The sequence below is a fragment of the Haliaeetus albicilla genome, chromosome 3 (genome assembly GCF_947461875.1).
Source record: "Haliaeetus albicilla chromosome 3, bHalAlb1.1, whole genome shotgun sequence".
Classification (NCBI taxonomy): Eukaryota; Metazoa; Chordata; class Aves; order Accipitriformes; family Accipitridae; genus Haliaeetus; species Haliaeetus albicilla.
Genome location: NC_091485.1, coordinates 502,611 through 530,420, shown reverse-complemented (window position 1 = coordinate 530,420; position 27,810 = coordinate 502,611). Strand labels below are relative to the sequence as shown.

Below are 27,810 nucleotides of genomic sequence, written 5' to 3'. Positions count from 1 at the left end.
AAACAACATTGGCTTCAGGCAGGAGACGTAGGTTGAACCCTAGATTTGGAATAAATTTAGTACTAGGCTACATATTCTGGGTTTGAAATCTGAATCACATTTAGGTTTCAAGCATTCAAAGAAATACATTTCCTTTGCAGGTTTACACACTGAACAATGTGCTGTTGTATCTTCTTGTAATGCATGTCTTGGAGCTGTACAGTGACAATGAACCTACACCTATCAGGTTTGCATCCCTGGATAAATGACTGACTCATGTGCTTGCCCTGCCCAGTCTATAAGCCAGCACTTTGATAGTCCACCAGTAGTAGATAGAAAAAGTTTGATAAGACAAGCTTTAATGTTATGCAGTTAAAAACAAAACAAAACTGAGGGCAAACCTTGGCTTTTGTACAAGGAAAGTATTTTAAGGACCTGGTGGACAAAGGGCTTGAACTGAAAATCTACTTTTAAACCTAAAGTCACAGCAGTTATTTCAGCTGACCTTGATATATTGAGAGGGGGATGTTTTTGTATTTTGTTTGCTTATTTAACTGTAATAATCTCTTATTCTCCATGGTGTTTTGTAGCTGGTGGGTTTTATGAGAAATCCTTGAAAATAACAGTACCCTTTTTCATCACACTGTAAATGCGTGATTGGCAGTCCCCCCAGAAAGATAGGGCTTCACAAGAGATAAAAGGCAGTGCAATATAAATAAAATACATAAGTCAAGAATGCATCTTCATCTCATTACAGCTAGGCTAAGCTTGGATGTACAGAGCAAGAACTTTACATCCTTTATTTATGCAACAGTCCAAGTTCCGACTGGCTAGTCATGACCCCTGGGAAGAAAAGTGAAACCCGAGGCGAACTGTGCCCTTGCCACTATCATGGTGGAAAATGATGGATACAATGCTGAGATACCTCCCAGGAGAAGAAATTGTTGTCTCATAACCTGAAGGAAAACCCATGCAGGCATCTTCTCTGCATCTGGGCTCTTGGAAGCGTCACTCATCATTTCCAAAAAGAAGGACTTTGCTGCTCAGATCGAGTGCATGAATGCACACACACGTGCATGTGTCCACATGTGTGGCAGGCATCGGGTCAGGGCTGCATACTCAGAGGTAACCTAGTTTTCTTGATTGTATTGGAAAGTGGACCAGAGGTCTCTGAAGAGAACAAATGTTAGTGTGCTTAATGCCAAACTTGCACAACGAGACAGTGCTATGTTCCTTCCTTTTTTTTTTTTCCCCTCTTTTTCTCAGATTTGTCACAATACTGACTGGCACAATGCATGGACAGAATTTAAAAAACAAAACAAAACAAACAACTCTTCGACAAAAAGCTCAAAACAACCCTCAAAACTGGAGCGGATGAATGTCAGGGGGCAAAATTGCCCTGTTCACATAGTTTAACCAAATCATTTTTAACGTTTGTGTACGCTGCCACTCTCTATTCCCATACACCTCACAATTTCTTAAACTAATTATATCAACTTGTATAACAGACAACGCACAATCATGGCCTTAAGAGCACTGTGAGCCAAATAATTTCATTGTGTTGTGGTAAGAGAGGTTTTAAACAACATTGTTGGAAACTTAACTGCCTTTTTCCTGCACATATTATTTTCCAGACCCATCCTGCAGCTGACACCTGCCTTGTTTCTTAACTTTAGATAAGGTGGGTGAGTCACCTTTCCCCGGCGGTTGGTCCAGTGCCTCCTGCCCCTGCCCTGTCTGTACTTGAGACATAAAATACCTGCATTTCCATATGGAGTTGTTCCTGTATTATATACCGTGATAAGTTCTTTAAGGAATGATGTATTGCTCCTTCCAAATAAAAAACTGTGGCAGTGATGGCATCAAACAATTTTTGTTCTGATCCAAATTCTAATTTTATGGCTTGCACACCCCCTAGCAAAACAACCCCACTTGATGCCTTTTGCCTATAAATTTTATTAAGTCTTGGAGCTGGGCCTGAAGATATCCCATCTGGGTTTCTACATTGAGGTCTTCTGAAACACTGAGAGTACTTGACAGCTCTCTTGCTCTTCATAAAATCCCCTAGCTCTTCATTATTCCTCAAAATGATCTATTTTTGTGATCTTGACGTCATGGTACAACATCATTCCTTACTGTGGTGGTGCTAAACTTCATCTGAATAACATATTCACTCTGAAGGTGTAACTCACCTCTTTCACTTTCCCACAATGGCGATGGCCAGTTTTTATTTTTTACATAGGTCTTGTTAATCACTGCTTCAGGATCACAGTATACCTTAAATTAGACCAAGGCCTTGTTGTGTTGGCCCAATCAACCTGCTGCTTAAATTGAACCAAAACCACTGTTATTAAACCGTTTTTCCCTAAAAGTGTTTCCTTTTGTCACTATTGACTGCTTATCCTACATTGTCAAATTACTCCTGATTTATTCTTGGTGTTTAATTCCATGGTTTAATTTCACTTAGGGAAATTTTACCTCCCTTGTATGATTCCCACAACAAACCTGTGTCTTGTGGAAAATAATCTCATTTTAGCAGTTCCAGCTTTTCTACTGGAGGCTGTGGGGATGGTGCTGGTTTATTTGGCTTCAGACCCAGTCATCCAAAGATGGTTGCATTGCTCCATTCAGTCGTGGTGTAGGGCTGCTCAGCCATATGTATCCCCCAGGGCTCTTGGCTTCTCTCTCATATTGGTAAAGATGCAAACAAAAATGTACCTTCCTCTTCTCTCCTTGCGACGGTCACTATAATATCTATTAACACAAGGGCTATATGAAGCCATTCAGATGCCCCTTGGTACGGACCTTACAGTTCCTGGGCTACCATTTGTGTCTGGATAGGTGCCATACTGCACTCTTCATCGTCATCCTCGCTTGATTTCCAGATGTGTCCACCCCACACTTCTGGATCCCAGCCCTCAGCAGGAATTGCCACTCAGGCTTCCCATGCCTGTTCCCGTGTGCCTGTTTCCCCTTTTTTCTCCTGCACTGGCCTCTCACCTGCCAGGCTTTCCCAGCCTCAGTGCACCCAGCAGCTGCCTGTAAAGATGTCCACCTTTCTTTATAACCAGCCACATGTCCCTTCAGCTGCCAAATTTCACCTTCCCCTTTTATGATTGCCTCACTCCCGTCTGAAAGTGCAGTCACTAATTGCCACACAAATAGATACACCAAGCACAAACAGCGAGTTTTCTGATATTCTTTGCTTTAGCTAATTCAGAATACAATTTCCCCCCATCATACCCTACCAGTCCTATCTGGTCCTTGTCCCAAGGACTGGGATTATGATTTTCACAGCTGCTTTAGCCAATTTGTCCCATGGTTGGGACCAGCAAGAAGTCAGGGTTGACCCCTTATTCCCTCCTGCCTTGCCCTTCTACCTTGTGTAGTTCTGCTAACACACCAGAAGCACCAGTAATACAGCTATGCACATTTTTTTTTCCAAATTACTGAGCCAGAAGCCAGCAGGTGCTTAAGTTCACTACTCAGACCTTTACTGATCCCAATCAGCTCAATAGATTGCCTACATTCTTCAGCTAAATTTTGTCACAGGGAAAAATCTGCTCGGTTCAGGTAGTTTAACCAAATCAGGATAGGTGATTTATTGGTTTATTAACTGCACATAATTAACTGACAATCAGTGAACTACAATTTATGAAATAGTAATAAACACCTACAACTTTTGAACCACCTTTCAAGGACCAATCACAAAAAGCTCTAATCCCACAGGTGTACACGTGCTCACAGTGTTGTGGTCACACACCACGCCTGCACATACCTGCACCCACTGCAGCTGTGGGTGGCAGACCCCCCATCCTCTCTTTGGGGAGGGCAGGTTGCCCCATTTCTCCCCTCTCTCCCATGGCTGACGGCTCTCCGGCCCCGTGTGCGCCCCTGTGGTTCCCCACGCTCTGCCAACACGCACAGGGGCTGGTGAGAAAGTCCCCGTGGCCCCAGGAACACCGGTGTGGCTGGTCCCATGTGCTGCCCCATGCTGCCAGCCCCTGGCCGGACATGGTGCCCACGGGGAGGCTCCTCCATCATGGGGCTGCTGCCACTCCAGGGTTTCTCCCCTTCCACTAGTACTTTTCATGCCTCTTTTGTATTTCTTTTTAGGCTAACTCCACCTTTGTTTCAAAAGTCTCTTCTAATGCCCTGCAACTACCTGTGTGATGGTATTAGCCCCAAATAGTTGCAAACACGTCTGCATGTTGCAACAATCCTAAATATTTGGTCAACCATGTGTCTGACCTGTCTCTCTAGCACAGGTGTAAGACTGAATTTGCTCCTCTGGTGCCAAGAAGCATTAATTATTGGTGCTCATCAGGTCCTTCAGGAAAAGAGTTTCCATTCTGTATTTCAACATAATTTTCCATATCATTACTGAGAACTTGTTCCCGACATTTATCAGGTGTAGGTCCTAACAGCCCCTGCAAGAGCCACTGGTTAAAGCATTTTTTCTTCTTTTCTTTTGATGGCAAGGGATGCATTGTCTTAACCGTCTCAAAAAATTGGGCCAAATATTGAATATCCCCCTCGGCTGCAATTCCTAATAAAATATAAAACCCCAGATAATAGACAATTTGGCTGGAGAAAACCCAGAAACAACCAAAGCTGCCAGCTGTCATTCTGACAAGCGACAATTTCTCCATGCCTGGACATCCGTTTATTTCTCTTGGTCACAGCAATCATTTTTGTTTTCTCCAGTTACTCATGTCTGTTTATGCTGCTGTCGCATCTGTTTGATTATTGCATTTAGGAATCTAACTTGAAATACTAGTGCCAGCAGACTCCATACTTACTCATACATTTTGTTGGCTAAAACTGCAAAGCCAGAATAAAATGCACTTTGAAAGATATAGAGAATGGTATTTTCCTATTTCCTAATTCTTTATTTTTAAGAAAATTTCCTGCTTGTTCTTCTGCCAGTAAACTGAGGTACCTGGGTATAAAGCACGAGTGCTCTCTCTCTCTCAGACTTTAATTTGGTATGATATTATTATCGTAAGTAGGGAGAAATATTAAGATAGACACTTTCTTGTTTGGATAGTTCATTAAACTCTCAGGCAAAATTTTGGAAAAAAACCTAATTCCCCTTTTGAACGTGATAATAAAGGTTCTGATGTCATTAAAAGGTGCTGCCACTTGGACTCTAATATTCCTAAGGCATTTATTCAATGTCTTTTACTCCTTACAAGATACACTGATCCAGAATGCTATGATTATGGAAAGGTGTTGCCTCTTAATAGATGTTTGATGTCCTACCCTTTTAAATCTCTCTCTGTAAGGCAGTTATTCTATTTTCTCAATCATTTAGTTGTCCTTTCTGCACCTTCTCATACTCTCTCATGTCCTTCTTAGGCTGCAGTCCTAGAGAGGGTGCCTTGAGGTTTTATACAGTGGCAAAATGATGGCCCCTGTTTTTTCCTTATGCTGTCCTAAAGATGTCCAGAATTTTTCTGGCCACCATTGCACAATATGCCGAGGCAGCTCTGAGAGCCTGAGCTGTAACCACCAGTACCAAGTTCAGCCCCAGGTAAGCAGAGTTTAGATTATTTTCACTTTGCCTTACGTTTGGCTACACTGAAGCTCATCTGACACTTTTTTACTGATGGAATCAAGCTTTACTGAAGAGGGATTTTCTGCAGTCCTTTTAAAGGAATTTGATTGCTTGAGAGATCTCAGCATCATCTCAGATTTCGAGATTTCATTGCTGGCTTATTTTCCAAGTCATTGATGGTGTTATTCAATAAAGCCAGCACTGATCCTTAGGGGACCCCATTGTTGATGCTTCACCATTGTGAAAGATGATCTTTAAGACCTATCTTTTGCTTCCTACCTGTTAATAAACTTGAGTCAATAAAACAATTTTTCTTCCAGTCCCATGGCAATTTTTTTTTCTGTAATAACCCTTAATTAAATTGTGTTCAAAGGCCTGCTAAACTGCTGGGGAGGAGGACGGAACCACCCAGGGCCCTGACAACATCCTCCTGGGACTCCTGCAGGTTAGCAAGGCAGCATTTCTCTCTACAGAAGCCTTGAGGACTCTTTCCTGACACCCCGTGCTTATCCATGATGTCAGCTTTTGGAGATAAACTCCATCTTACTACCAGGGATGGAAATCAGGCTCACGTGTAATGTCCAGCTTCTGGATATCATGTTTAATAATTGACTTTCAAAATGCTAACAAAATATAGTGTCAATTTGAATTCAGCCTGCTTTACTGTGCCTTTATCTGTATGACAAGCGAGACAAATTTTCCGTAAATATAGGAAAAAGGCAGTTCCCTTGGGCACCTTCCAGAGATGGTATGACATGTCCAGAAGACAGTTTCTCAAGCTGTGCTTGAAGTTTGGTCTTTTTTTTCCCCACTGCTCTTCGCTAATGCCACCCCTTTTGATTTGGGGTTGCCAGAAGTGCCAGTGTGTCCTGTCAGTATTTGGTTTATAATTGTGCATCCTTACACACTGAACACCAGGCTCCTTACTCATAACTATTCCATCAGGTCACAGTCCATTGTGTGTGTTTGATGAACATTTTTTTGTTGCTGTTTTCCCACATTAAGGGATTTAACTTCTGCTATATTTAGAACATACCAGGGTGTGTTTGCTCACATGAAAGAATGAGCTCATTTTGTAATGAATAATTTTAGTTTACATCTTTTCTTCCTAAAGGTAGCCACTTTTGGAAAATCAAAGTCTACAGAAAGCACCTGTCTTGCCACTTTCTTCCTATTTTTGTTCCCACTTTTCTTGACACATTCACAAAATCTTTCACTCTCAAGCTCATTGGTAGTTCATTTGCAGCTCTGAAATTCTGTTGCAAGCTTTTATACATCATAAAGAAAACCTCATTGTAAAAATACCTGAGGCAACAAAGGTAATGTAGTGATACATCCTAGTAATCCACACGTTCATTCTTCTGCAATATGCTCTACTGGATCCCAGGGATGGAGTATGAGAAGATACAAAACTCCAAAGAGAATGGAGCAAAGTCTGTTTCAGGGAGAAAAACAGTTTCAGTTAGCATCAAATACTGCAGACAGCCACTGGCACAAATGTGCACACCTAGAAATGCACGTCTATTTTGTTTCTTATTCTTCCTAGACTGAAAATACTATTATCCATCCCTAGTCCAGTACCTGTTTTAATGATTGTGTTGTTCTGGGCAGGCATTTTATAGATTTTACACAGCAAAGGCTAAGTATTACCCTTAGGAAAGTCTTCTGAACAAAAAAAATCTATTAATCTGACTTTTGGGCACAGAGAGTGAGACAAAATAAGCAACGACAAAAAACATAGTAACAGATAATCTCATGAAAAAATTGGAAAATAACTTTTTTTTTTTTTTTTCTACATGGAACTATATCATGGCTTGCCTGGGGTTGCTTTAACCAGAAACAGAGTAATTATGAGTGAAATACATACAAAGATTGTACAGTAGAGGGATGTTTAACTTGTTGTAACTTGTAACTTGCACATGACGTGGGCTATTCTGTGACCCTGAGCAATTTCACATATTTCCCAGGCTAGATTATATTTCCATATAACTGAAATAAAAATTAATGTAGTGAATCGTTTTAATTTAACTGCTATTGTCCTATCACTTAGAATTTGATGTATCATTTTACCTCTGGAAATCTGGCAGCCACGCACAAATATCTCTAAAAATGTCCAGAGAAAAAAAGAAGAAAGAAAGGAAGGACCTACTCAGATAAAGATTTGTCTCATAAGAATGCTTTGTCAGTCTTGGGGGGGGGCAGAGGGGAGGAATCCACCCTGCTCTCGTACATTAAACCAGCTCACAGGCAGTATTACTATAACCTTGACTGGAATATATGCAACTTGCTGACATTTGCTCCACTTCTGGGATCATGTTTTCATGTGGATAACCTATACCTGAACAATTGATCCAGCAAAGCAAATGAAAAAAAAAACCAACAAGAAAAAGACAACTTTTCTTCAAGTCCGAATGCAACTTCTTTTTTGCCTTGCCAAGAGATGCTAACACACATTTTGTGGAAGTTTTTCTCAGTAGCCATACAGGTGATGGTGGATGCAGGATATACAGGTGATGCACAATGAGCTTTTTCTTGAAGGTGTACCAGGAACAACAGGAATAATTTGTGAAGGGGGCAAGGGGGAGGCTAGGCATCAATTAGGCAGCTGATTAGAGTGTATGAGCAAGCCCTGAAATTCTGATGCACTGTTAGACTTACCTGCAGCTTGTGGAAATCAACGTGGATCTTTCCGTCAACTAAGAGCAAGCTGGATCACTTGCTTTTTCCGTTCCATACATCTAGTGAGAATAAATCCAGTAAAGGGCTGAAGTTTTGCAGGCATACCATCTAACATTTTTAAATACAGGTGTATAATTGCACATGGATTATTTAACAGATGTAGTCTGATTAGTTTTTACAATAACAACTCTAAAGGCCACGAGAAACCATTCATGACTTCAGTGGAATAGGAGCCAAGAGCCCTTAACTACAAGCCCTGGAGTAAGTTACATGGGGTGTTTGGCTAACACTGGTTAGAAATGGGACCAAGGTTATGCTCTACAACTCTTCACTGCCTTCTTTCTTGGAAGGTTTCTGCCTCTGTCTTCCTGCTCCTGTCAGTCAGTGAGAGCTAAAGTAAGGGGAAACTTGTTGGTTACAGACCTCCATCATCATTCAGACTCCCCTCCCAAAAATACCAGCTTCTCTTTAACCCGTTTTTCCCCAAAGGTGAAACACAAAAATATCCTCCTCTTGCTTTATATCCTATGCCATTCTGTTACTGTTATACTGTTTCATCAGAATTCTCATAGCTAGAATACAGATGGGGCGAAAGAAGATGTTTTTCAATACCTCTGGAATATGAAGCATGCAAAGAGTAATAAAATACTAGCTACATTTTTTTATTGCTAATTTTTACTATAAGGAAGCAAGAATTTTGAGCTAAGTTTTTATTTTTCTTCAGGAGCTAATGGGTTGACTTGTCTCCTAAGAAAAAATACGTACCTCAGGATAGGGTCTAACCAGTAACTGCATCATGCAGCTGCCCAGCTGTTAGGTATATGATGGTTATCCAGAAAATTTCCAATGATTTGGTCTGGTTCTTTCTTAGTGTTTTAAAGAAAGATTTAAAAAGCAGTCTCTATGCATCTCCCATGTATCATCAGACACACATCTGACTATAGGCAAGCACATTTCTAGAAGCAGAAATACCTAGGAGCTTTGATCTCTTTTAAAACCACTGAAGGTAGTTTATCTCAAGTTGCACAAACATGGATAATCTTCCTGGGTTTAAATGTGTTCCAGCTGAGATCCTTCTTATGTCTTTAATGGATGTCAGTAAGTCTTTAATAGCTGATGACTTAGTCCCCAAGTAACACAGAAAAAAGATCAAGTAGCTCTCTAGTGCTGCTGAAACTGTATAGCGTGGTGGAAATAACCTTAAGCCATGAACCTCAGTTAAGGAATGGAGCTACTAGCAGCTCTGCCATGCTGCCTTGCATTTACGTATGCAGGAGGAAAAAAGCAGCAAATGTTTCCTAGCGTGTAGAAATTTCTAAGCACCTATCAAGCACTTTTCTGTCTTCAAGATTGCTACCTTTACAAGCTGTTTTCAGTCCTTTTTAAATTGTTTCTTCCAAACAGACTAGCAAATGGCATGTTATTCCACACAGTCATCTGTTGCAGTAAGACCACCATTTATCCTGAATAAGGCTAGCAGAAATTGCCCCTTGAGGTGAGTTACACCTTCCATGTAAACCCTTGCAGGATCCTCTATGAACACCCTGACCTGTGCTGCTTCAGTAGTCTGCTCCATAGATTCAAGTGTCATTGTGGTTTCCTGTATGGGTCTGCCAGCTTTGCAGAAGAATATTAAATTAATCTGGTACAAATCTAATACATTATTTACAGTATTTGTGTCTTTGTTGCTCACCACTGTTGTATCTGAACACTTTAATGCATCTGTCCTCACAAACCCTCTGTATTATTTATGGTTCACTTTTAGTGAACCACTAGGAAAATTAATGTACTGCAAAATAAAAGGGCCACATCCTGCCAAATCCTAATGGAAAGCACATTGTGGGACAAAAGGCCATAGAGAACCTGCAGTCCCTTTCCTTGAGAAGCCTACATAAGGCCAGGCAGGATTTCAGCCCCTAAACATGGTGTCACTTTTCCCATTACTCTTCCCCACTAGCAGACTTCCAAAGGAGCAGAGCGGGCAGTGGGCACTGGACCTGCCTTTCACTGGGACTTGCCAGGCAGCAAGGCATGAATGCCGTCTGTGAGGCTCTCCAGATTAAGACAACTCTGTGTGGGCCAAAGCTGAGGATAAAAAAAAAGGCATTCAGGTATTCCCAAAGGCACTCAAGAGCTGCATGTCAATGGAGCTCAAGTCCTCAGGCCAGGGTATTGGGCATTCAAAGTGCCAGAGCTACGTGTAGGCAAAAATAAAAGATAAAGGAAAGGAAATGATGGCACTTGGAGATCAGTGGACTGAAGAACCTCACAAACAAGCCTAGTCCTGACTGACCAGGAGCATGGACATATGATATATCATTTTGTGAAGTTTGTAATAAGGATATACTAACCTGCATTAAAACAAGGAGTTAAGCTTGTAAGCAAGGCACCACAGGAGCAGCACTGCTCTGTTTGCCTGTGCTGTCATCTACGTGCCTAGTGGAGGATCAGGGACGCAGCACTGCAATTTACAGATTGGTGTCTCTGAACCACGCCAGGACTGGAAACAGCAGAAGCAATTCTGGAAAGAAAATACTCTTCTCCATAACAACAAAAATGAAACAACTTTGCATGTCCAGCCAAGCCCTCACAAAACAAACCTGGCAGGGGACTCCATAGGATATTGTACAATAAAAAATCAACTTCCTATATTACTTCTGCTTTTTGTAATCGCTCATCTGTTTGTGTGGCATTTCCTACCACTTCCAAAGGCACCAAGGGAACAATCTTCCTACGCTCCTTCATAACTCTTTCTGCAGTAGATCTAGCTCAAAAAAACTCTTTTCGTAACAACCTCTCAAAATGAATTCTAGTGCAAAAGAACATCATCTCTTGGAAATATCATTGCAGTTCATATGAATTAACAAACAGACTCTGTGAGACCTCACTGCCTAGTCCTGTAAAGAACCTCACTATCACAGATGATTCTCTCTGATGACCAAAAAGAAGAAAAACTCATAAACAATCAAGACTAACCTCTGCTTTTGCTGTGAGACTCCTGTTAGCTTTTTAGTGAAACAGCAGCTGAAGCATCTGGATTTTTCTTTATTTCTTCCTTTTCACTGATCTTTTATGATTTTCTCTTGACATCGTATTGTCCTGTAAATGTTTCTCCACATCATGTTTCCTATAATTTCTCTGCCCAAATGCCCAGATAGGTGTGTTTTCCTTTCTCCAGACCTCTGGGAAGGAAAATACACAATGTACTGAGGCAGCCTCTTACACCTTCTTCATGAATCTCTGCCTTCCCCTCCCGCATAATCTAAATCACTCTAGCCAAAAATTAAAATTACTTCTCCTTACATTTCTCCTGGTTCTCCTTAAGGAATGCTGATGCTACTTTCTTATTGAAATGTGCCACATGGCTACCAAACTTACTAGTCCTCTAACTTTTGATTCTTTTTTGGTTCTGAGGATATCACACATGACACACACAAAGCTACACAGATGTGAATTAATCAACAGAGAGAGTGATCTGATATTGGAGAAGTCCCATATTGGGCTTATGTAATAATTAGAAGTGACTGATTACTACTTGAAAAGCATACAAGATTGTTATTGTAACATTTGACAAGTAATGTTTGAGTGGCTGGCTGAATAATAAAAGAAATGTAACTAGCACATCTGAGGACCAACAGACTTTGTCCTCCAAATGCATAATTCAAGGAATAATTTTTCAGCCAGTGTTAGAGGTGATATTTGACAAAGTACAAGACAAAATGTTGTTTGTTGTTGAGGCATAGTTTAGTATTTTTGCTGTTTTGCAAATTTGTCATCCTGCTGCGTATTTGAAAAGTTCTGTGAACATGGCCTCAGGCTGTCAAACTTTGTTCTTTTAGAGCTGCTCAATTTTCATCCAGTCTGAAGATGGTTTTATAATTCAAAAAAAATGCCAAGAATATTACAGGTCCAAAAAGGTTATTTGCACACCAGCTGCAGAAATACTGTGTATTTTGTTTGCTTCTGAAAACACTTTCAGTGTCAGCTAAGAAAAAAAAACCTTGAACATTTTGTGTTCAACCTAGTGTAAAATGTCAGAGCAAAAGTCAAGAAGTGCAAGGTGCTCCCCTAACACATTCTGACATTAATAATTTTTTATTTTATGAATATGTGCCCTATAGCTTATAGATTTTTTTTTTCCATTTCTTTGTTTCTTGTACTTATTTTTTTCTCTTATTTAGTACTCATCTGTGTGAAGAGGATTGCATTTCTAGTCAATTTTATGAGCTGTTTTCATCAGAGAACCTGATTCTTGGAAGTTAAAGACAGGCATTCTTCTGGGGGTTGCTGGAAGATCAGTGTCAGGCTCCCTGAAGATCTGAGCTTGAATATCTGCTCTCAATGCTGATAACTAGCATATTCCTGATTTACTTGCTGGCAGAGCCAGCTCTGGGCTTCTCAGCTGTGACATTTTACTGCTCAAGGACCTGACAGCCATAGGCTTAAGACATGCTGGCTGTAAGAAGGGACAGAGCTGAGATGGAGGAGCGGTGGGCAGAGTCTTGTCACTCTGTCCACATTTCAGGGCACAGGAAAATTGAGGGACAAGGGACACTAGATAGGATGGTCCTCCACTACCAGGTACCACTGATGTAAACATCCCTCCTATACCCTTTTGGAAGCAATAGCCATAGCCACCCTGAGCATCCTAGGCTTCGATGCATTTAGTAGTGGGACAGCAGATGATTTTCTTCCCATAGTTGTATGTTCCCCATATCAAGAAGTAGTGCTGTTCAGTGCTGAGACTGAAATACCTGATTTGGAAGAAATGCTTTCTTTTTGTGATCCTTCTCTGCCTTTAATAGTTACTAACCATCATGGATAGTTTTGATCTTCTTCCCTGAATCTATAAGCATCTTCTACATACCATCTTATTTCTGGCAGCCTTTGTTCCTTGATATATTATCAGCTTTCTTGAGTATCACTGCTATACCAAGTCTCAGCTTGTACTAGGAAACCTAAAAGAATGCCCTTTGAAAACATAATCAAAGTGATTAACTGTATACAAGTGACTGAAGAAGAAAGAAACATTGAAAATAAGTACTCAGCAGATAACATACTTCATCTTCTCTCTGACAAATTATTTAACATGGTTTTCTGAGTATTCACCAGCTTGACTTAACTCTGCCATTTCCCTCTTCCAAGCTTCATCTCCTTCATATTAATACAATAGCTGATACCGGACAGAGGATTTTCCTGCAAGGTCTGAGGCTTTTCACAAGGCAGAGGTATCACCTGGAGATATCAGGTTGCTATAGGAAGCATCTTTTAGGTGACAGGGGATATGGAAGGATTGCCCTGTGCATCAGTCATTCCCAGCTGGAATGATCCTGAAACAGCAATCCTGATCTACCCCTTCTTCATTTTGCTGCATTACCTCTTTGCTAAATGCAAATTGACAGGATTTAAGAGATATGGCCTATTTGTTCTGGTCAGGTCAACATATTTTATTTTAAGCTAGCCCTTATTCTTCTTCTAACTTTGGTCAAAATCTTGAGGCTGAAATACAATACAGCCAGACAAAAACTGTTCTGTGGTTTTAATATACACAACCATGTCTTAGCCAGAATATAATCAATAGTAACGTACCACATCTGCAGAAATCCATAATTATTAATATTAAGAGGATATTTTTTACATTATAGTCTGTATTATGTGTAATAATTTAGTCAGCAACTGTCAGAATTACAACTGGTCAATTTGATGACATGATAAACTGCAGATGACACATACTATACATTCAGATTTTATGCAAGCATATATAAAACTATTAGCTTTGGTAAATTTGTTATATCTTACATCACAGCTAGCTTTGCCTCATGTGACCAGTTAAAAAGAACAAAACATTTCCTTGTTGATCCCATGAAATAAGTCATGAGTTACAAACATACCAGATTAAATTTCTTGCTAGGCGGTAGTACCATTTTGATTTTGCTGATGCTCAGCAAGTCTGTATTTTGTGTAAATTAAGCCAAAATGGAGAATATTTACAATGTTTCTGACACACTACAATATCTAATGTGAATTTACACTGATTCTCAATACTCCTTGCAAATAAGTATAAACATTGTTGCAACAATCAAAATATAGGAAGAATTTTGTATCCAGAATTGTTCCATCAATCTAGTCCATCATTTATGTCTGAATACTAATTATTTAGCACAATTTTTGGTTCCCTGACCTTAGAGTGTTATCATCATGGCATGATTTAACCCCAGCCAGCAACTAAGCACCACACAGCTGCTCACTCACTTCCCCCCACCCAGTGGGATGGGGGAGAGAATTGGGAAAAGAAGTAAAATTCATGGGTTGAGATAAGAACAGTTTAATAGAACAGAAAAAAAGAAACTAATAATGATAATGATAACACTAATAAAATTACAATAGTAATAATAAAAGAATTAGAATATGCAAGAAATGCGCAATGCAATTGCTCACTACTCTCTGACCGATGCCCAGTTAGTTCCTGAGCAGTGATCCCCCCCAGGCCAACTCCCCCTCCGTTTATATACTGGACATGACATCACATGGTATGGAATACCCCTTTGGCCAGTTTGGGTCAGCTGCCCTGGCTGTGTCCCCTCCCAACTCCTTGTGCCCCTCCAGCTTTCTCGCTGGCTGGGCATGAGAAGCTGAAAAATCCTTGACTTTAGACTGAACACTACTGAGTAACAACTGAACACATCAGTGTTACCAACATTATTCTCATACTGAACTCAAAACATAGCACTGTATTACAGTATCTGAAACATCATCACATTTGCTTTCCTTTCCCTTCACTTAATCTGCCTAACAGCCCTGTATCATCACTATGTCTGCAAGTGACAACTCATCACTGTTCAAAAATTATTTGAAGAAGATTGTTAAAAAGGATGAATAATACTGGATACTTACCTTGAAAATTGACTCTAGCTGCTTTCTTGGGGTGATAACTTTTGTTATGTGTTTATGGTTTCTTATGAAGAATTTTCTTGTTCAGGCAACAAAAACAAGTTGCTCAAATTTTTTCATTAGCACTTCCACTGCCACAGGCTTGGGCAAAATATATTTTGTACCTTCAATGGTAAATTTTTATTGGAGCAACCTATGGGTTTTATATACAGATATGAAAGTTTAACAACATGAAAATGTTTAGAGAATTGAAGATACATCCAAGAAGAACGAGGTTACTGCATTTCTGACTACTTCTACTGTATGCTGGCATTACAGCGGCTATAAAGAAGGCAGTTGCATCTGAGCTGAAATGCAGGATCAACAACCAGGAGTCTTTACTGGAAATGTTTGAAGATGTGTGATGTTTCATTCCTGTGTCCACACAAGGTGGAAACAAAGGATAGGCAAAGCAGGGCAAGACTAAAGGTGTAGCTGCTCATCTGAGTTCCATAGACCCTACTGCCCTTTCTTGGCCAGTTACAGACTGGAGACGCATCTCATTCTTTACATGTAACTCCTGAAGGATACAGCCAAATAGCATCTGGGTACATCTGTCCTCAGAAGCAAGTGCAGGAGGAGCTGAGAGAGATCCCTGAAGTGTCAAACATGCTGCCACCTCTGAACATGCAAGATATAAAATGGGTTTGACTAAGTCATCATCCCAAAACACAGGTACTTACTAGTTTGTATGCCATCCATATAATAACAATGTTGACGTTTCAGGTACTAATTTTTTACATTTTATAAATAAAGTTATCATGGGGTGCTCTGGAACAGGTGTCCTGTTCTCTCATAGCATTTTAGGGTGAACATTTGCAGAGGTGCTGGGCATCCCAATATGAAGAATTTCTCAAGAAAACTGTTTGGGGTTTTTTTTGTCCGTGTCCGTCCTCCGCCCCCCCCCCCCCCCCCCCCGCCTTGGTTAAACAAAAGTAACCAATTTAAAACAATGCAACTAGTCTGGAAAGCTGTAATGCCATTAAATGCCTTATGTCTTGAAACAGTGTATGACAAATTGGCATAACTTTTTTGTCCCATATTTGGGTGTATTTCATTCCCATCTGCTTATTTTCTTTGATGTTCCCAGTAATAACTGACACTCACTTGGGTCTCTTACCTATCATCTGCACAAATAAAACCTGACATTGCTTTCATAAAATAATGTCAATAGTATATCAAATTCTCCAGCATATTCCCTGCACAGCTGCACCAAGTGACAGAAGCAAAAACTGCCTTCAAACATAATTTATAAAATCATAAAAGGAGTGAACTGTTCTCCCTTTTAAAAGCAAAGCTTAGCTAACTTGTAAACAAGATGACAAATCACGAGCAGGTTGGTTTAGGGATTTTTTCCAGGACAGGAAAGGTCATTGGAAACATTTTCTCGTCTGGTACCTCTTTACTAGAAGCAGCAATACAAAAAGCAAGAATAATCAGTGAAAAGACTCATCATTAAAAACAAAAATAAGTTCTTCTGCCTCCCACAATTTAGAAACAAAAAAACAGATGCAGGGGGAGAGGGATCTAAGTGCTTTACAAATATGACAGGTTTTATTCTCCTTTCCATCTGAAATCTGCTTCTTCCAGTTTAGTACATGCACAACTTAGGCATCAGTCACAGTTGCATTTGGGATCTTATAAGTCTTAACATTGACATACATCCCCTATTGCTAGAGAACTGGCATATCAGTGTAGACTTCTTTCATAACTTTTTTGCCCAGCACAAATCAACAAAAAATAAAAGAACAGCATAAGATTTGATTTGCTCACCTTTATTTCAGATGAATGCCATCATGTCAAGTGGATGTTTCTAGCAGATATTTTAGAATCAGTCTGACTTTTGTCAGTCAGGTGTCCTTTCTAATCCAAATGGTTTTTTATATAAAAAAGATGAGAAATTTCTACACTTAGTCCTTCTGAAGCAAGCATTATTACAGAGGCCTTTACCAAAAGCAGCAATTCATTAAAGATCAATTAAATAGTGCAAACAACTACACTGTAAGTTAATACTTTTGAAACCCAAGACATATTTTGGTATATGTAAACTGAAGTAATTTTAAGCCATCAACAAGTGACCTAATTAGCATGCTGGAAAACATTAAATACTTGGGAAATTTTGCAACTGACTGCACTTTCCAGCAAAGATGGTACAGTAAAGATATGCAACCCAAGATCATAAGGATGATGACCATTGTTCTTCCACTTGAACTTGAATTCTCAGCTATCTATTGGTATATTTTAAAGGAATCTGAGAAAAGAAATTTTTCAAACCAGATGTTATTACAGAGTATCAAAGTCCACCGTTTAGTACCAAGTACTCCCATATAGACCAGCATCATTATCTGTACTAGAAATGGAAGTAAGTGAGCAGCGGCTGCGCATCCTTCTGTACCACTGCACTTGTAATAGAAAGAAGCATTACTACATTTTGGGCAACCCACTGGAAATGTCAAAAAGTTTTCACAGCTTTTTGAAAGTTATACATGCATGTTTATCTTGGAAGATATATGTAGTTATATAGGCATATAACATACTAAAAAGATAGGGAGTGGGACTCTCCTTACAATGACTGCTGAATAGCTATTCAAAGCAGTCTTGACAGGGAATTGTATGCTACATCTATACCTAAATACTATTTATTTTTAACAGAAAATTACATTGCCACTTTCTTTATGATGCAACAGTTTCTAATAGGATAGGAAAGGACGTAGGAGGACCAGAAGAATGTAGAATAAGTCCTGCCTGCGGTCTCCTCACTGGCTCACAGAGCTAGCTAGGTGCTGAGGGGACCGTGTCTTGCCCTCTTCTAAGGATCTGAAGACATGGCACTTACATCCCTGGTACCTCCAAGAACATCCTTGACGTGGAGCAATTCTGAACTGCCTCCATCTGCATCTGCCTCTTAGTACGATTTCACTAGTCACAGCGAGACCCTGATCTTAATCTGGGTTTCCGTACACCACTGTAATGTAAATAATTAATAGGAATAATAAGAAGCAGCTTGTTTACTGCTACTCATGACAAAGACAGGAGTTGAATGTAGATGAAAAAATAATATGCCAGCAGCCAGTTCCGAGCCTTTGAGAATAAGATACATCTTGCCTTTGATTTGTAAGACACAATACTTACACTGCAATATGCCATATTTGTAAACTCAACTGTTAAGTAGTATTTACCACGACTAATGTAGGAGCATACAAAGAATGCTTGTTTGTAGAAGGGTCTTGCAATGTTAAGATTTACCAACAATTTGGAATTGTGAACACGAGGGAATTCACTGAGCTGCCCTGATGAACTGTTTCTGTATGGACTGACAATTACACAGAGGCTTCAGCAGATGTTCTTCAGCTCTTAAACAATATTTTATGAGGTAGCAATGTGCATGGTACATCACTTTCGGTTTGGCTTTTCCCTGTTTTCTTTCTCCAAAACAGGGCAGAACGCTGTTCATAAACTGCATATTTCAACTATAAACATGGCATGTTCTTACTTTCTCAGTATGACTGGTGGAATTACAATTATCAATTACCTAGGAGTAATCTACATCCTGAAGCCCAGCAAATAGCATTAATCTTGACTGCTTGGCTCAGTTAGTGACTGTGACTCCAGAACATATTACCTTCCCTTCCTTCAAGGGATGAAGTTACTTTGCATCAATTTTGAGCTGATGACATACTTTTTCCACGTAGCCAGCAAGTTTTGGCAGTCATTCTATGCTTTGCTATTCTTCTGTTGAGGAAGAACAGGTATAAGACAGCCCCGCTATTAATTCAGAATGTACTGAAGAAGCTGGAGACTACACCTTTGAATTGAGAAGGCAAAAACATACTTCTGTAAAACGGTTTAAAATGCTGCAGCTTGGGCTTTAAAATCTTTCTCGCTGAGGTATGAGTCTTTCAGATCTTTAAAACTAAAGAAGCATATGGTTACATTTTGCTGGTTTACATGGCAGCATGCTGATACTGCAGCACAGTGGATAGGTGACACTGCGATATTTCTTCATCTCCATAGTTCCCTAACAGCTTCTGCACCCCAGCAAGCCAGCACATGTGGTCCATAAGACAGTATCTCGATAAACTATAAAGGCCGGTAAGGTAGGACCTTTCTAGGCTCTAGGATCATCATCACTGGAGATCTCTAAAGATAAGCCAGACTAGCTCCTGTCAAGCATGGCGTGAGCTATGAATAGCAGATTCCGCCTATGGGCAGAGGATGAGGACCTGATGACCCTCATTTCTGTGAGTCTCTGGCTAGTATGACTCTGTTGCTTGGATGGTGTGGTCCATCTTCACTATTTAATCTTCAACATATTCCTTAGGCTTTTGATAATAATAACAACTATCAATAGAACTTTCTCAGCGATGTTTGTTACGCCTTCCTTCCTCAAGAAAACAATAGTAGTTCTCATACAGTATTAATGCAAGGAAAATAAGGAAAGCCTGAAAATTTATATTAGGTGAACTACTGTCATTACACATAATATGGTTCATGAAAGCTGGGCAAAGTTTAGAGATCAGAAGAAGAAGCATCTGAGTACTACAGATTCACAGGTTGGGTAGCAACTGGTGTGCATTTAATTAATACCTACCTGCTGGAACCAGCCATGGTTAGATGAATTAAAGTCCATGGCACTAAAACTATCCTTTTAAGCTCTCAACATCCTTTTGTATGATCATTCTGCCAATACCTTTTGGTTGTGATGGTTCCCATCACAATGGTTCCTTTGCTACAGGAACTCTCTGGCTAGTCTTAAAAGGTTTTTTTTGAATAATTGCCAAGTTAACACATCTCATCATTATTATTTCCATCATTGTAAGGTCTAGCATAGAAGTCACATATAGAGGTGCTTTTATTGTTTTTTGAGCTTTTTTCTTTTTTTGTTCCATAACTTGTCAAATGTGGCCTGATTTTGTAAAAAGCTGAATGTCATAGGCAGCCTCTGAGGATTCAAATTCCTTTTAGGCATCCAGCTGCATCCTACAGAACATGGCTTAGCCAGTAGCAGATCTACCTATAAGCAAATTACTGTAAATCATACTGTACCCATTGAAGATGTTTATTGATAGCTATATAAAATGTATATATAACTTGGCCAGTCTCCTAGAATCAAAAGAAAGAGAAAAAGAATAGGGATTCATGGCACCTCAGCTAGACGTTGAGAACATCCGCCATACATTTATAAAACAACAAATTATTTATATCCCTTGTAAAACAATTAGGCATCCAGGATGAACTGTAGCAGAGTAGTACATCCCATACTCATATTTAGCTGTACCCTGACTTACTGCCCTACTAAAGATCACGCGTACCTTCTGGAATGCCTTGTTTCACCTTGTACATTATCATTGCTGCCTGTTTTTTTCTCTCCTTCTTTGCAACCAGCTCCTTGTAGCCTAAGCATCAAGTGCTAATTTAGTCTACTCAGTTACCAAGTTCTGTGGCTGCTCTCATATAAACTTCCTTATTGTGTACACTCAAGATAATTTCTCAGAGTTTCACTGATTTATGTATATAAGTCAGATATTAAAATTAACCATCATTCATGTATTATTATTTACAGATACATGCATAAATACACATGCCTAGGCCTAAAATACATCAGTTATTTCATGAATATAACTGATGGTATAACAGAGACCCATCACTCATCTTGAACTCATTGATTTACCATACCTTAATTTAAAGTAATTATTAGAGAAAGGATTCACTTTGCCCTTTCCCTTCTACCCTGGTATTATCTGTTCACTGGAGATACCTTGTACAGTTGCCAGTTTTGCCAATGTGTACTTTTTCTGTATATTTATATTTGTTGCATATATGCCAGAAAAAGAGGTGCACTACCTCCTCTGCTTTTTCCTCTTCTCTTTCTTCCTCAGTCTTCCTCTCCTCTGTTCTGACCCTGCTTCCTCCCCTGTTACAGTTCTGGGGCTTACTGGAGTCTTCAACCATCAGAACCAGACTGGATAAAGCCCTGTGTAACCAGGTGTGATCTGACCCCTGATACTGCTTTGAGCAGGAGGTTGGATTAGATGAGTTCAAGAGATCCCTTCCAACCTGAATTATCTTATGATGCTATGATCTGAGTCACTTCAATCCTTAATGCAAAGCAAGCCATCCAGCTTTTTTAGTTGGGATAGGGAGTTATAGCATTAAAGAGTACCTGTATACAAAGAACACGAGCTAAATGACAGTAGCAGCAGGGACTGGAGGAGGCCTCCTCTGTGTCACCTGCCAGATAGGCTTTCTGCACCTTGTGAAAGTGCAGTGTCATGTGCAAGTACACTGGGACACAGGTTGTCATCCTCCTGTCATTGCTCTTTGTCTTTCTGTTATGCTGTATGTGGCTCCAGCCTCGGTTCAGGCCTTCCCCTGGAGACAAAAACAACTGTCAAAGCTTAACCTTTTCTATGGTGCTCAAAAGCACACTATGTGCTAGCGACTGTGATGTGCCCTAAGAATAAATCTTATACGTGGATTTTTATTGCTTTCAATTCTACACTGTATGCTAAAGGCAGCTTTGAGGCATTCCTTAGGAACAAACCTGTCCATGGCTTTTGCATAGTGTGCATTAACTCCCTCTGTGAAAGAACCCTTCAGAATAAATTTGTCTCCTATGTACACAGAGAGTACAGACATGTAGATTTTTGGATTAACACAGACATGAACTGTGCCTTCCGCCATCCAGTGAGGCTCTGCTCTATGCCACCTACACAGAGAACGAGAGGTGCCCTCCAGCTCTGCATCCCATAACACCAGCCTCTGGTTTTCCCCAGTGTTTTCCAGAATGCTGGTATGTCCCTTTTACCACCTCACTCTCTACAGGAGAGCCAGACCACCTGGGGACAATGCTGTCTAGTCCATTAGAAGACCCGCCTTTCTATACACCACACAGGAAAGAAGGGTCCTTTCTTGTTTTTCCTCAGACATGAGAAGAAAAGCAAATGGGAAAAGGGAACCTTACCATGGGAACCAATCCATCCAAATCCCTTGCAGTTGCATTAGAGGTTTTATATGTATCCTAGTGACTGCAGCTACTTTATCATATAACACAATGCCTAAAAACATTTTTCTTAACTGTCGCAGTTCAATTTCATTACTTACCAGTACTCAGAAATCTCTAGGTAATTTTCTTTACTAGAAAGCTGAAAAGTCTTCAATCATTCTCATATATTACAGCATGCTATTTTACAATTCTAAGGCTCTAACTGTAAAATATTGGCCTACAGGGCTCTGACACTAACACTTGTAAGTCCTGATGGAAACTCTGAAAGGAACAACACTTTCATGAGTAAAAAGGATGTTAGCAAAAGGCTGTATTTTTATAGTACTTTTTAACAAGTTTAAGAGTTCACTGATGCTGGAAGAACTGTGCACCATAGCATATCTCTTGCCTTTGGCAATTGGAGAGGGAGACACAGGTTCAGAGCTGGAACCTCTGCATCAAAGAGTGGAATCTCAAAAGATTTGGTTATGCTCGGATAACGAACATCTTAATGATTCAATGGTTACTCTACTTCAGGCATGGCCATACAGCCAAATCCCTTTATTCTACTCCTTCACTTTTTCAGAAGGTGAGTTGAAAGAACCATTTCCACCACCTTTAGAGACTTTCATTGTTTTTTGTTTTTTAGGGTGAAAGAACAAGCTGATTAGTAACCCACTGATTTTCAGGTAAATCTTTGTGAGGTATATTTCCCTGAACAAATTCTGTTAGAATTTGCTTCAAGTAAATTGCACATCTGCACATCAGAAAACAAATAAACCCTGAGTTAATACTTTCTTGTGAAAATCACAGCAAGCATTATTACAAAGCAGCTATCATTATCTTCTTCCACTTGGTAAAACAAGATTATTTTAAAGACATCATCTTGGGAAGAAGCAGCTCTTACAAATGTTTATTCATATCTTCTTCACATAGTCATTTTTTCAACTAAGGCTAGTCTAACCCATATTTCAAAATTTTAGTCTATTGTTAAATGTTAGTTCTATAAAATTACATCAACCATACCCCTGAGCTATTGCCATGATTTTGTTATTGGTACAGTTTAACTTTGCATGTATCATGTACAGACACACCTGTCTGTATACATGCCAACTCAGAAAGCCAAAACATTTATACACTCTATTCACAGATTAGCACAAAGCTATAGTTTTTCTTCTTTGACTAGCATAATACTATATTAATGTCTTCTAGTCAAGGATAAACTACTATATATCTTAGACGTTTAATAAACATAGTAAAGTACATGTATTACACATGAACTATGTAGCATGTATGACTTAAGGCATGGCTGCATATCCTGCTTGTTATAGTGATTCGAGAAATATACTGGACGATGTTGTAAACATCCCTGTTGCCCACACGTTGGTTTTCTTGCCATGAAAACTGTGTGCTTCTGTGAATGCGTGTGTGTGAAGAGATGAGAAGACCACCAGTGTGCATCAGTGGGTCACCTCCCAGGGAGACCTTGGCTGTTGTCAGAGATTCAGGGATTTGGGACCAGTCTCTGGATGCATGAGTTAGGATGTAGTCTCCTGTCCATACCTTGGTTCAGACTTTAAAAGAAGGAAAAGCTTTCTACTTAATCTCATGCTCTCAGGACTTCTGATTGTATTGCTTAAAAGAAATAAAAATAATTGCCTAAGGGCAGGGGGAGCAGGGCAAGCTGTAAAATTTAATTGGATTTTGATCTTGTCCACAAACTGAAATGGTCACCTCAATCTGAAATCAGACAAAAGATGAAGAGAGTTTTTCCTAATTAGACAGTGTAAATTCTGAAAAGTACTTCCTGGGGGTATTTCCTTAGAAAATTGATCAGACATACTTAATTATGAACAAAATATTTGGAGATTTAAACATGTTAAAAAAGAAAGGCAACCTCCTGGTTTTTGTTTTCTTTCAAAGAAAAACTGAAACGCGTAATTATAAGAACTGATCTGCGAGTGATGAGGTTCGCGATTATTTGAGTTGCTACTGAACTTGTGTTACCCAGCTACTGAAAATAACAGAATTAGAGAAATATCTTTCATTTGCATATAACAGCAAATAGACCAAGGGTTAGGAAACTTCTGCAGAACCCAACAACCTTCCAAATGAGGATACAAAACTGTAATGTGATTGAACCAAAAGCTCAATACTGTTGTAGATCCTTTGCCCAGGGTTACCAGATCTAATGAGCCAATAAATGCTAATACATCAAAGTCTAGTTTGGCCTAAAAGGCCTAAGCAATTTACTTAATGAAACAACAGAGATGCCTAGACTTACACTACAGTTGATGATGATCTATCTGACTCAAAATTTCAGCTAAATTCCATGTATAAGGCAATTCCACAAAAAAGCTGAACTAAGACAAAACAGTAGTTAGCATCTGATAAATGCAGATCATTTAGGGAAAACAAACAAACAAACTCATAAGAAGGTCATCAGCCTTCAGAAACTGAGTAACTTTTTTCTGCCTCGGTTGTCTGTGGGCTGTTGATGAGGTGAGACTTGTCACTGTGTTTCAAATGACAAGGTAGGTTCTATGGAGCAAGTCCTTCTAATCTTATGGTTTTAAATTTGTATCTAAAATTCTCATCAACCTTCTCAAGATGCTCTTGTGCCCTGCCCATACACAAAAAGCAAGAATTGAAAGCCATGTGTCTGGTCAAACCCACAGTATGCTTCACACTCCTAAGTGCTACGAGGTTTTCTCCATTAGGTGTCCAGGTGGCCACATCAGTGCACATTGTACAGGAGAATTGGTAGGAGGGACAGAGAAGCCCATTCTCTCTTCCACACTTTCTCCTTTCAGCCCAAGCATCCAAGCAGCACAGCTTATTGCAGTCTGCATCCACAGGGAGTTCTGCAGCTTTCCCTCTCCTCCAGGAACTGCAGCAGTCTTGACACACTATCTTGTAAAATAGTTACTTAAGCTAGTTGTCAAGGTAAATCAAAAACAAGCAGACAGATCACAGAAGGAATTAAATTTACTTACATTTCTTGTAAGGTCTGTTCAGTAACTATTGATATGCTACTCCTTACATAATAAAATATTGAGATTGGTCCTTATTTAAGTATACAACTGCATTTTATTTCAAGACGTGACAGAGTAATTTGAAAGTTTCCTAAACGTATTTTCCTATTTCCCAGTTGGCAATAATTCAAGGAACTATCCTATTTGGTTTTTAGCATGCACAAGGTGCATTTCTTTAGCTCTTCTTCTTGATATACACTTCAACTATAGTCCCTAAGAAAGCATATCACTTAGCAGAGATAATTTAGGCCACTAAAATTAGGCCAACTAGTTTTAGGACAGCTAGAACTTTTGTAGGTATTGCTCCTCTCTACTTCTACCCTCATCCATCACAGCTGTCAAGAAAAGCATTATTAGAGAAATACATGGTTGCATGTAGTCAGATTTAACTTATATGTTCTCTTATTAGATTGAGTGGGAACTGAATTATATCTTACAGACACTGGTATAATTTGCTTGATATAATTAAGCTGCTGTTTCATGCACATGACACATTCCATTTTTGCAATTTTTTTTGGAACACATCAACACAAATATTTGTGTGTGTTACAAATATTAGGTACAGCTGTCGTCTAATTTCTTACAGACATGAAAAGCATAATTAAAAAAACCAAACCTAACTTTAAAGTATACTTTATTATTCCTGCCCCTGACCTGAGCTGGAAGTTTGAAGTCTCTCAAGACTACCACTCTAGGAGTAAAATATCTCCTCTATCAAACCTTATGCAAGTGACAAAACAACAAAGAGCTCTTCAGAATCCACTGCTATTCCTAATTTAAGTTTAAATACATACGTATACACACAAATTATCCTGACAGGGTCAACAGTAATACTTACACATGTCAAAAAGCAAAACCTTCTTCTCATGTGCCCCATTTTATTGAAAGGTAGCTTGTAGCAATCATCCCTTAAAAATTACAAATGCTAATCATTAGCTTTCAGCTGACATTATTTTAGCAGGTAAGGTTATTCTAGTCCTACAGTGTCAATAACAGCAGGTGAAAATAATTTAGTGAAAGAACATCCTGTCTCTGATCCCTGAAGCAAACCCTAAGGAAAAAAAGCAACACCAAAAATGTAGGTACCAAATGCAGTGACAATGACAATTTTTCCTCATAAATGAGTATTTCTGGGACAATTGAATATTAGTATGCTGAAGAAACAATGTTTATTAAGGAAAACTTGGTAAACAATTTTTTTTTACTTCGTATTTAAGAAAGCTATTACTATTTCTTTGTTATCAGTCAGCACAGGGAACTGCCAATGACAAATCCCCATGGCTGTTACTTCCTGACCTGTATTCTATTGCATGAAGCCAGAGCAGGTCAGGAAAAAAAGGAAAGAAAAGAATAAATAAAGGTCAATTAAGAAAGAAGTAACTGTAGTACTTCTAAGGTAATTTTACATTGTGAAAATCTAAATTTGTCCTGATCAGCATTTCACTTCTCTGAAAGGAAGCTGGTGTCGGCAGGCACGAATAAAAGGTCAACAGAAACCACACATCCAGAAGAATCAGAGAGTGCAACCTGGTGTGAAGTAGGCCATGTAAAGATGAAAAAAATACAGGCTCCTGTAGTTGGAGTTCCCACTCCTGGTTTTTCTTTTGTCCAAAGTAAGAAATAACTTTACTGATAGCGCCACTAGAGATTGCTTCTTTTTCTCCACTGTTCAAGTTGCACAGTACCACTCTCACCTGCCTAAGGGAGGAAGAAGCCTACTTACTCAACCAGCTTACTTTTTGTCACAAGCTCCGATAATCAGTTGGCCTAAATATTGTCCAAATGTACAAAGAATAATGACAATCACTTGTCTCAGTAGGCCTAAAAGAACAATCTGGAGGACTCAATATAAGGCATAAAGCAGGAAATCTTATAAAATGGGCCATGAAAAATACTAGTCAGAGACTTAAATGGAATTTTTGCAATCTGAATAGTCCAAGTTATCTTTTGTCATATCTTATTATCACAATAGATCACTCCATTTGCCTTTTGTGTGCTTTTCTTAGACTCATGCATCTGTGAACATTTAAAAGATGATTTAAGTAGAAGTTTGAGAGTTTGAATTTGTTTTAAATATTTTGTTGATTAGTAAGTTTTAATTTATGAGCACTGGCAATGTTGAATTCTGCATGATATCATTTCTATAACTCCAAGATAGACAGGACTTATTTGAAGTTGAAAAGACTGTTATTTCATTTGGGGAAAGATAAATACCCAAGAAAGTGCTGAGCTATCAAAACAATTCTGAGATACAAATTGCATCCTGAGCTAATCATTCACATTCACTGCCAAAAGCATCTTCCTTCCTTGCTTACAGTACTAGAAGTAGCAGCTGCTGTTGAAATCTCCCCTGGAGATTGTTAGGATCTGCATGAGAAAAAGCTGTGTGCTGGAGGCCAATTTTGATAAGTAACAACTGCAAATTTATTGTATGTGATAATTTGTAGATAACCATGCAAAAAGGTGGCACCTATTTTCATACATGTCAGCTGATGGTAATCTTTCTAATTATGATGTATCTACCCACCTATCTAGACAAATCATTGTATGGAGTACGTCTGCAATAACAGGAGGCTCCATTTCCCTGCTCCCATAGGTTAGTGTGTAAGGTACTCACTGCAAGACATAAGGTATTGACTGTA

The 27,810-nt window shown here is 39.3% G+C and overlaps 1 long non-coding RNA gene across 1 annotated transcript in view; it reads left to right on the top strand.

Annotated features, from left to right (window-relative positions):
- The window catches only part of LOC138684662 (uncharacterized), a 93,720-nt gene extending 70,806 nt beyond the window's left edge, over positions 1 to 22,914 (top strand). Inside the window, exon 5 of the long non-coding RNA XR_011323891.1 lies at positions 22,783 to 22,914. This is a non-coding gene — a long non-coding RNA (uncharacterized lncRNA). The remainder of the gene's footprint in view (positions 1 to 22,782) is intronic.
- Positions 22,915 to 27,810: the final 4,896 nt, after the last annotated feature.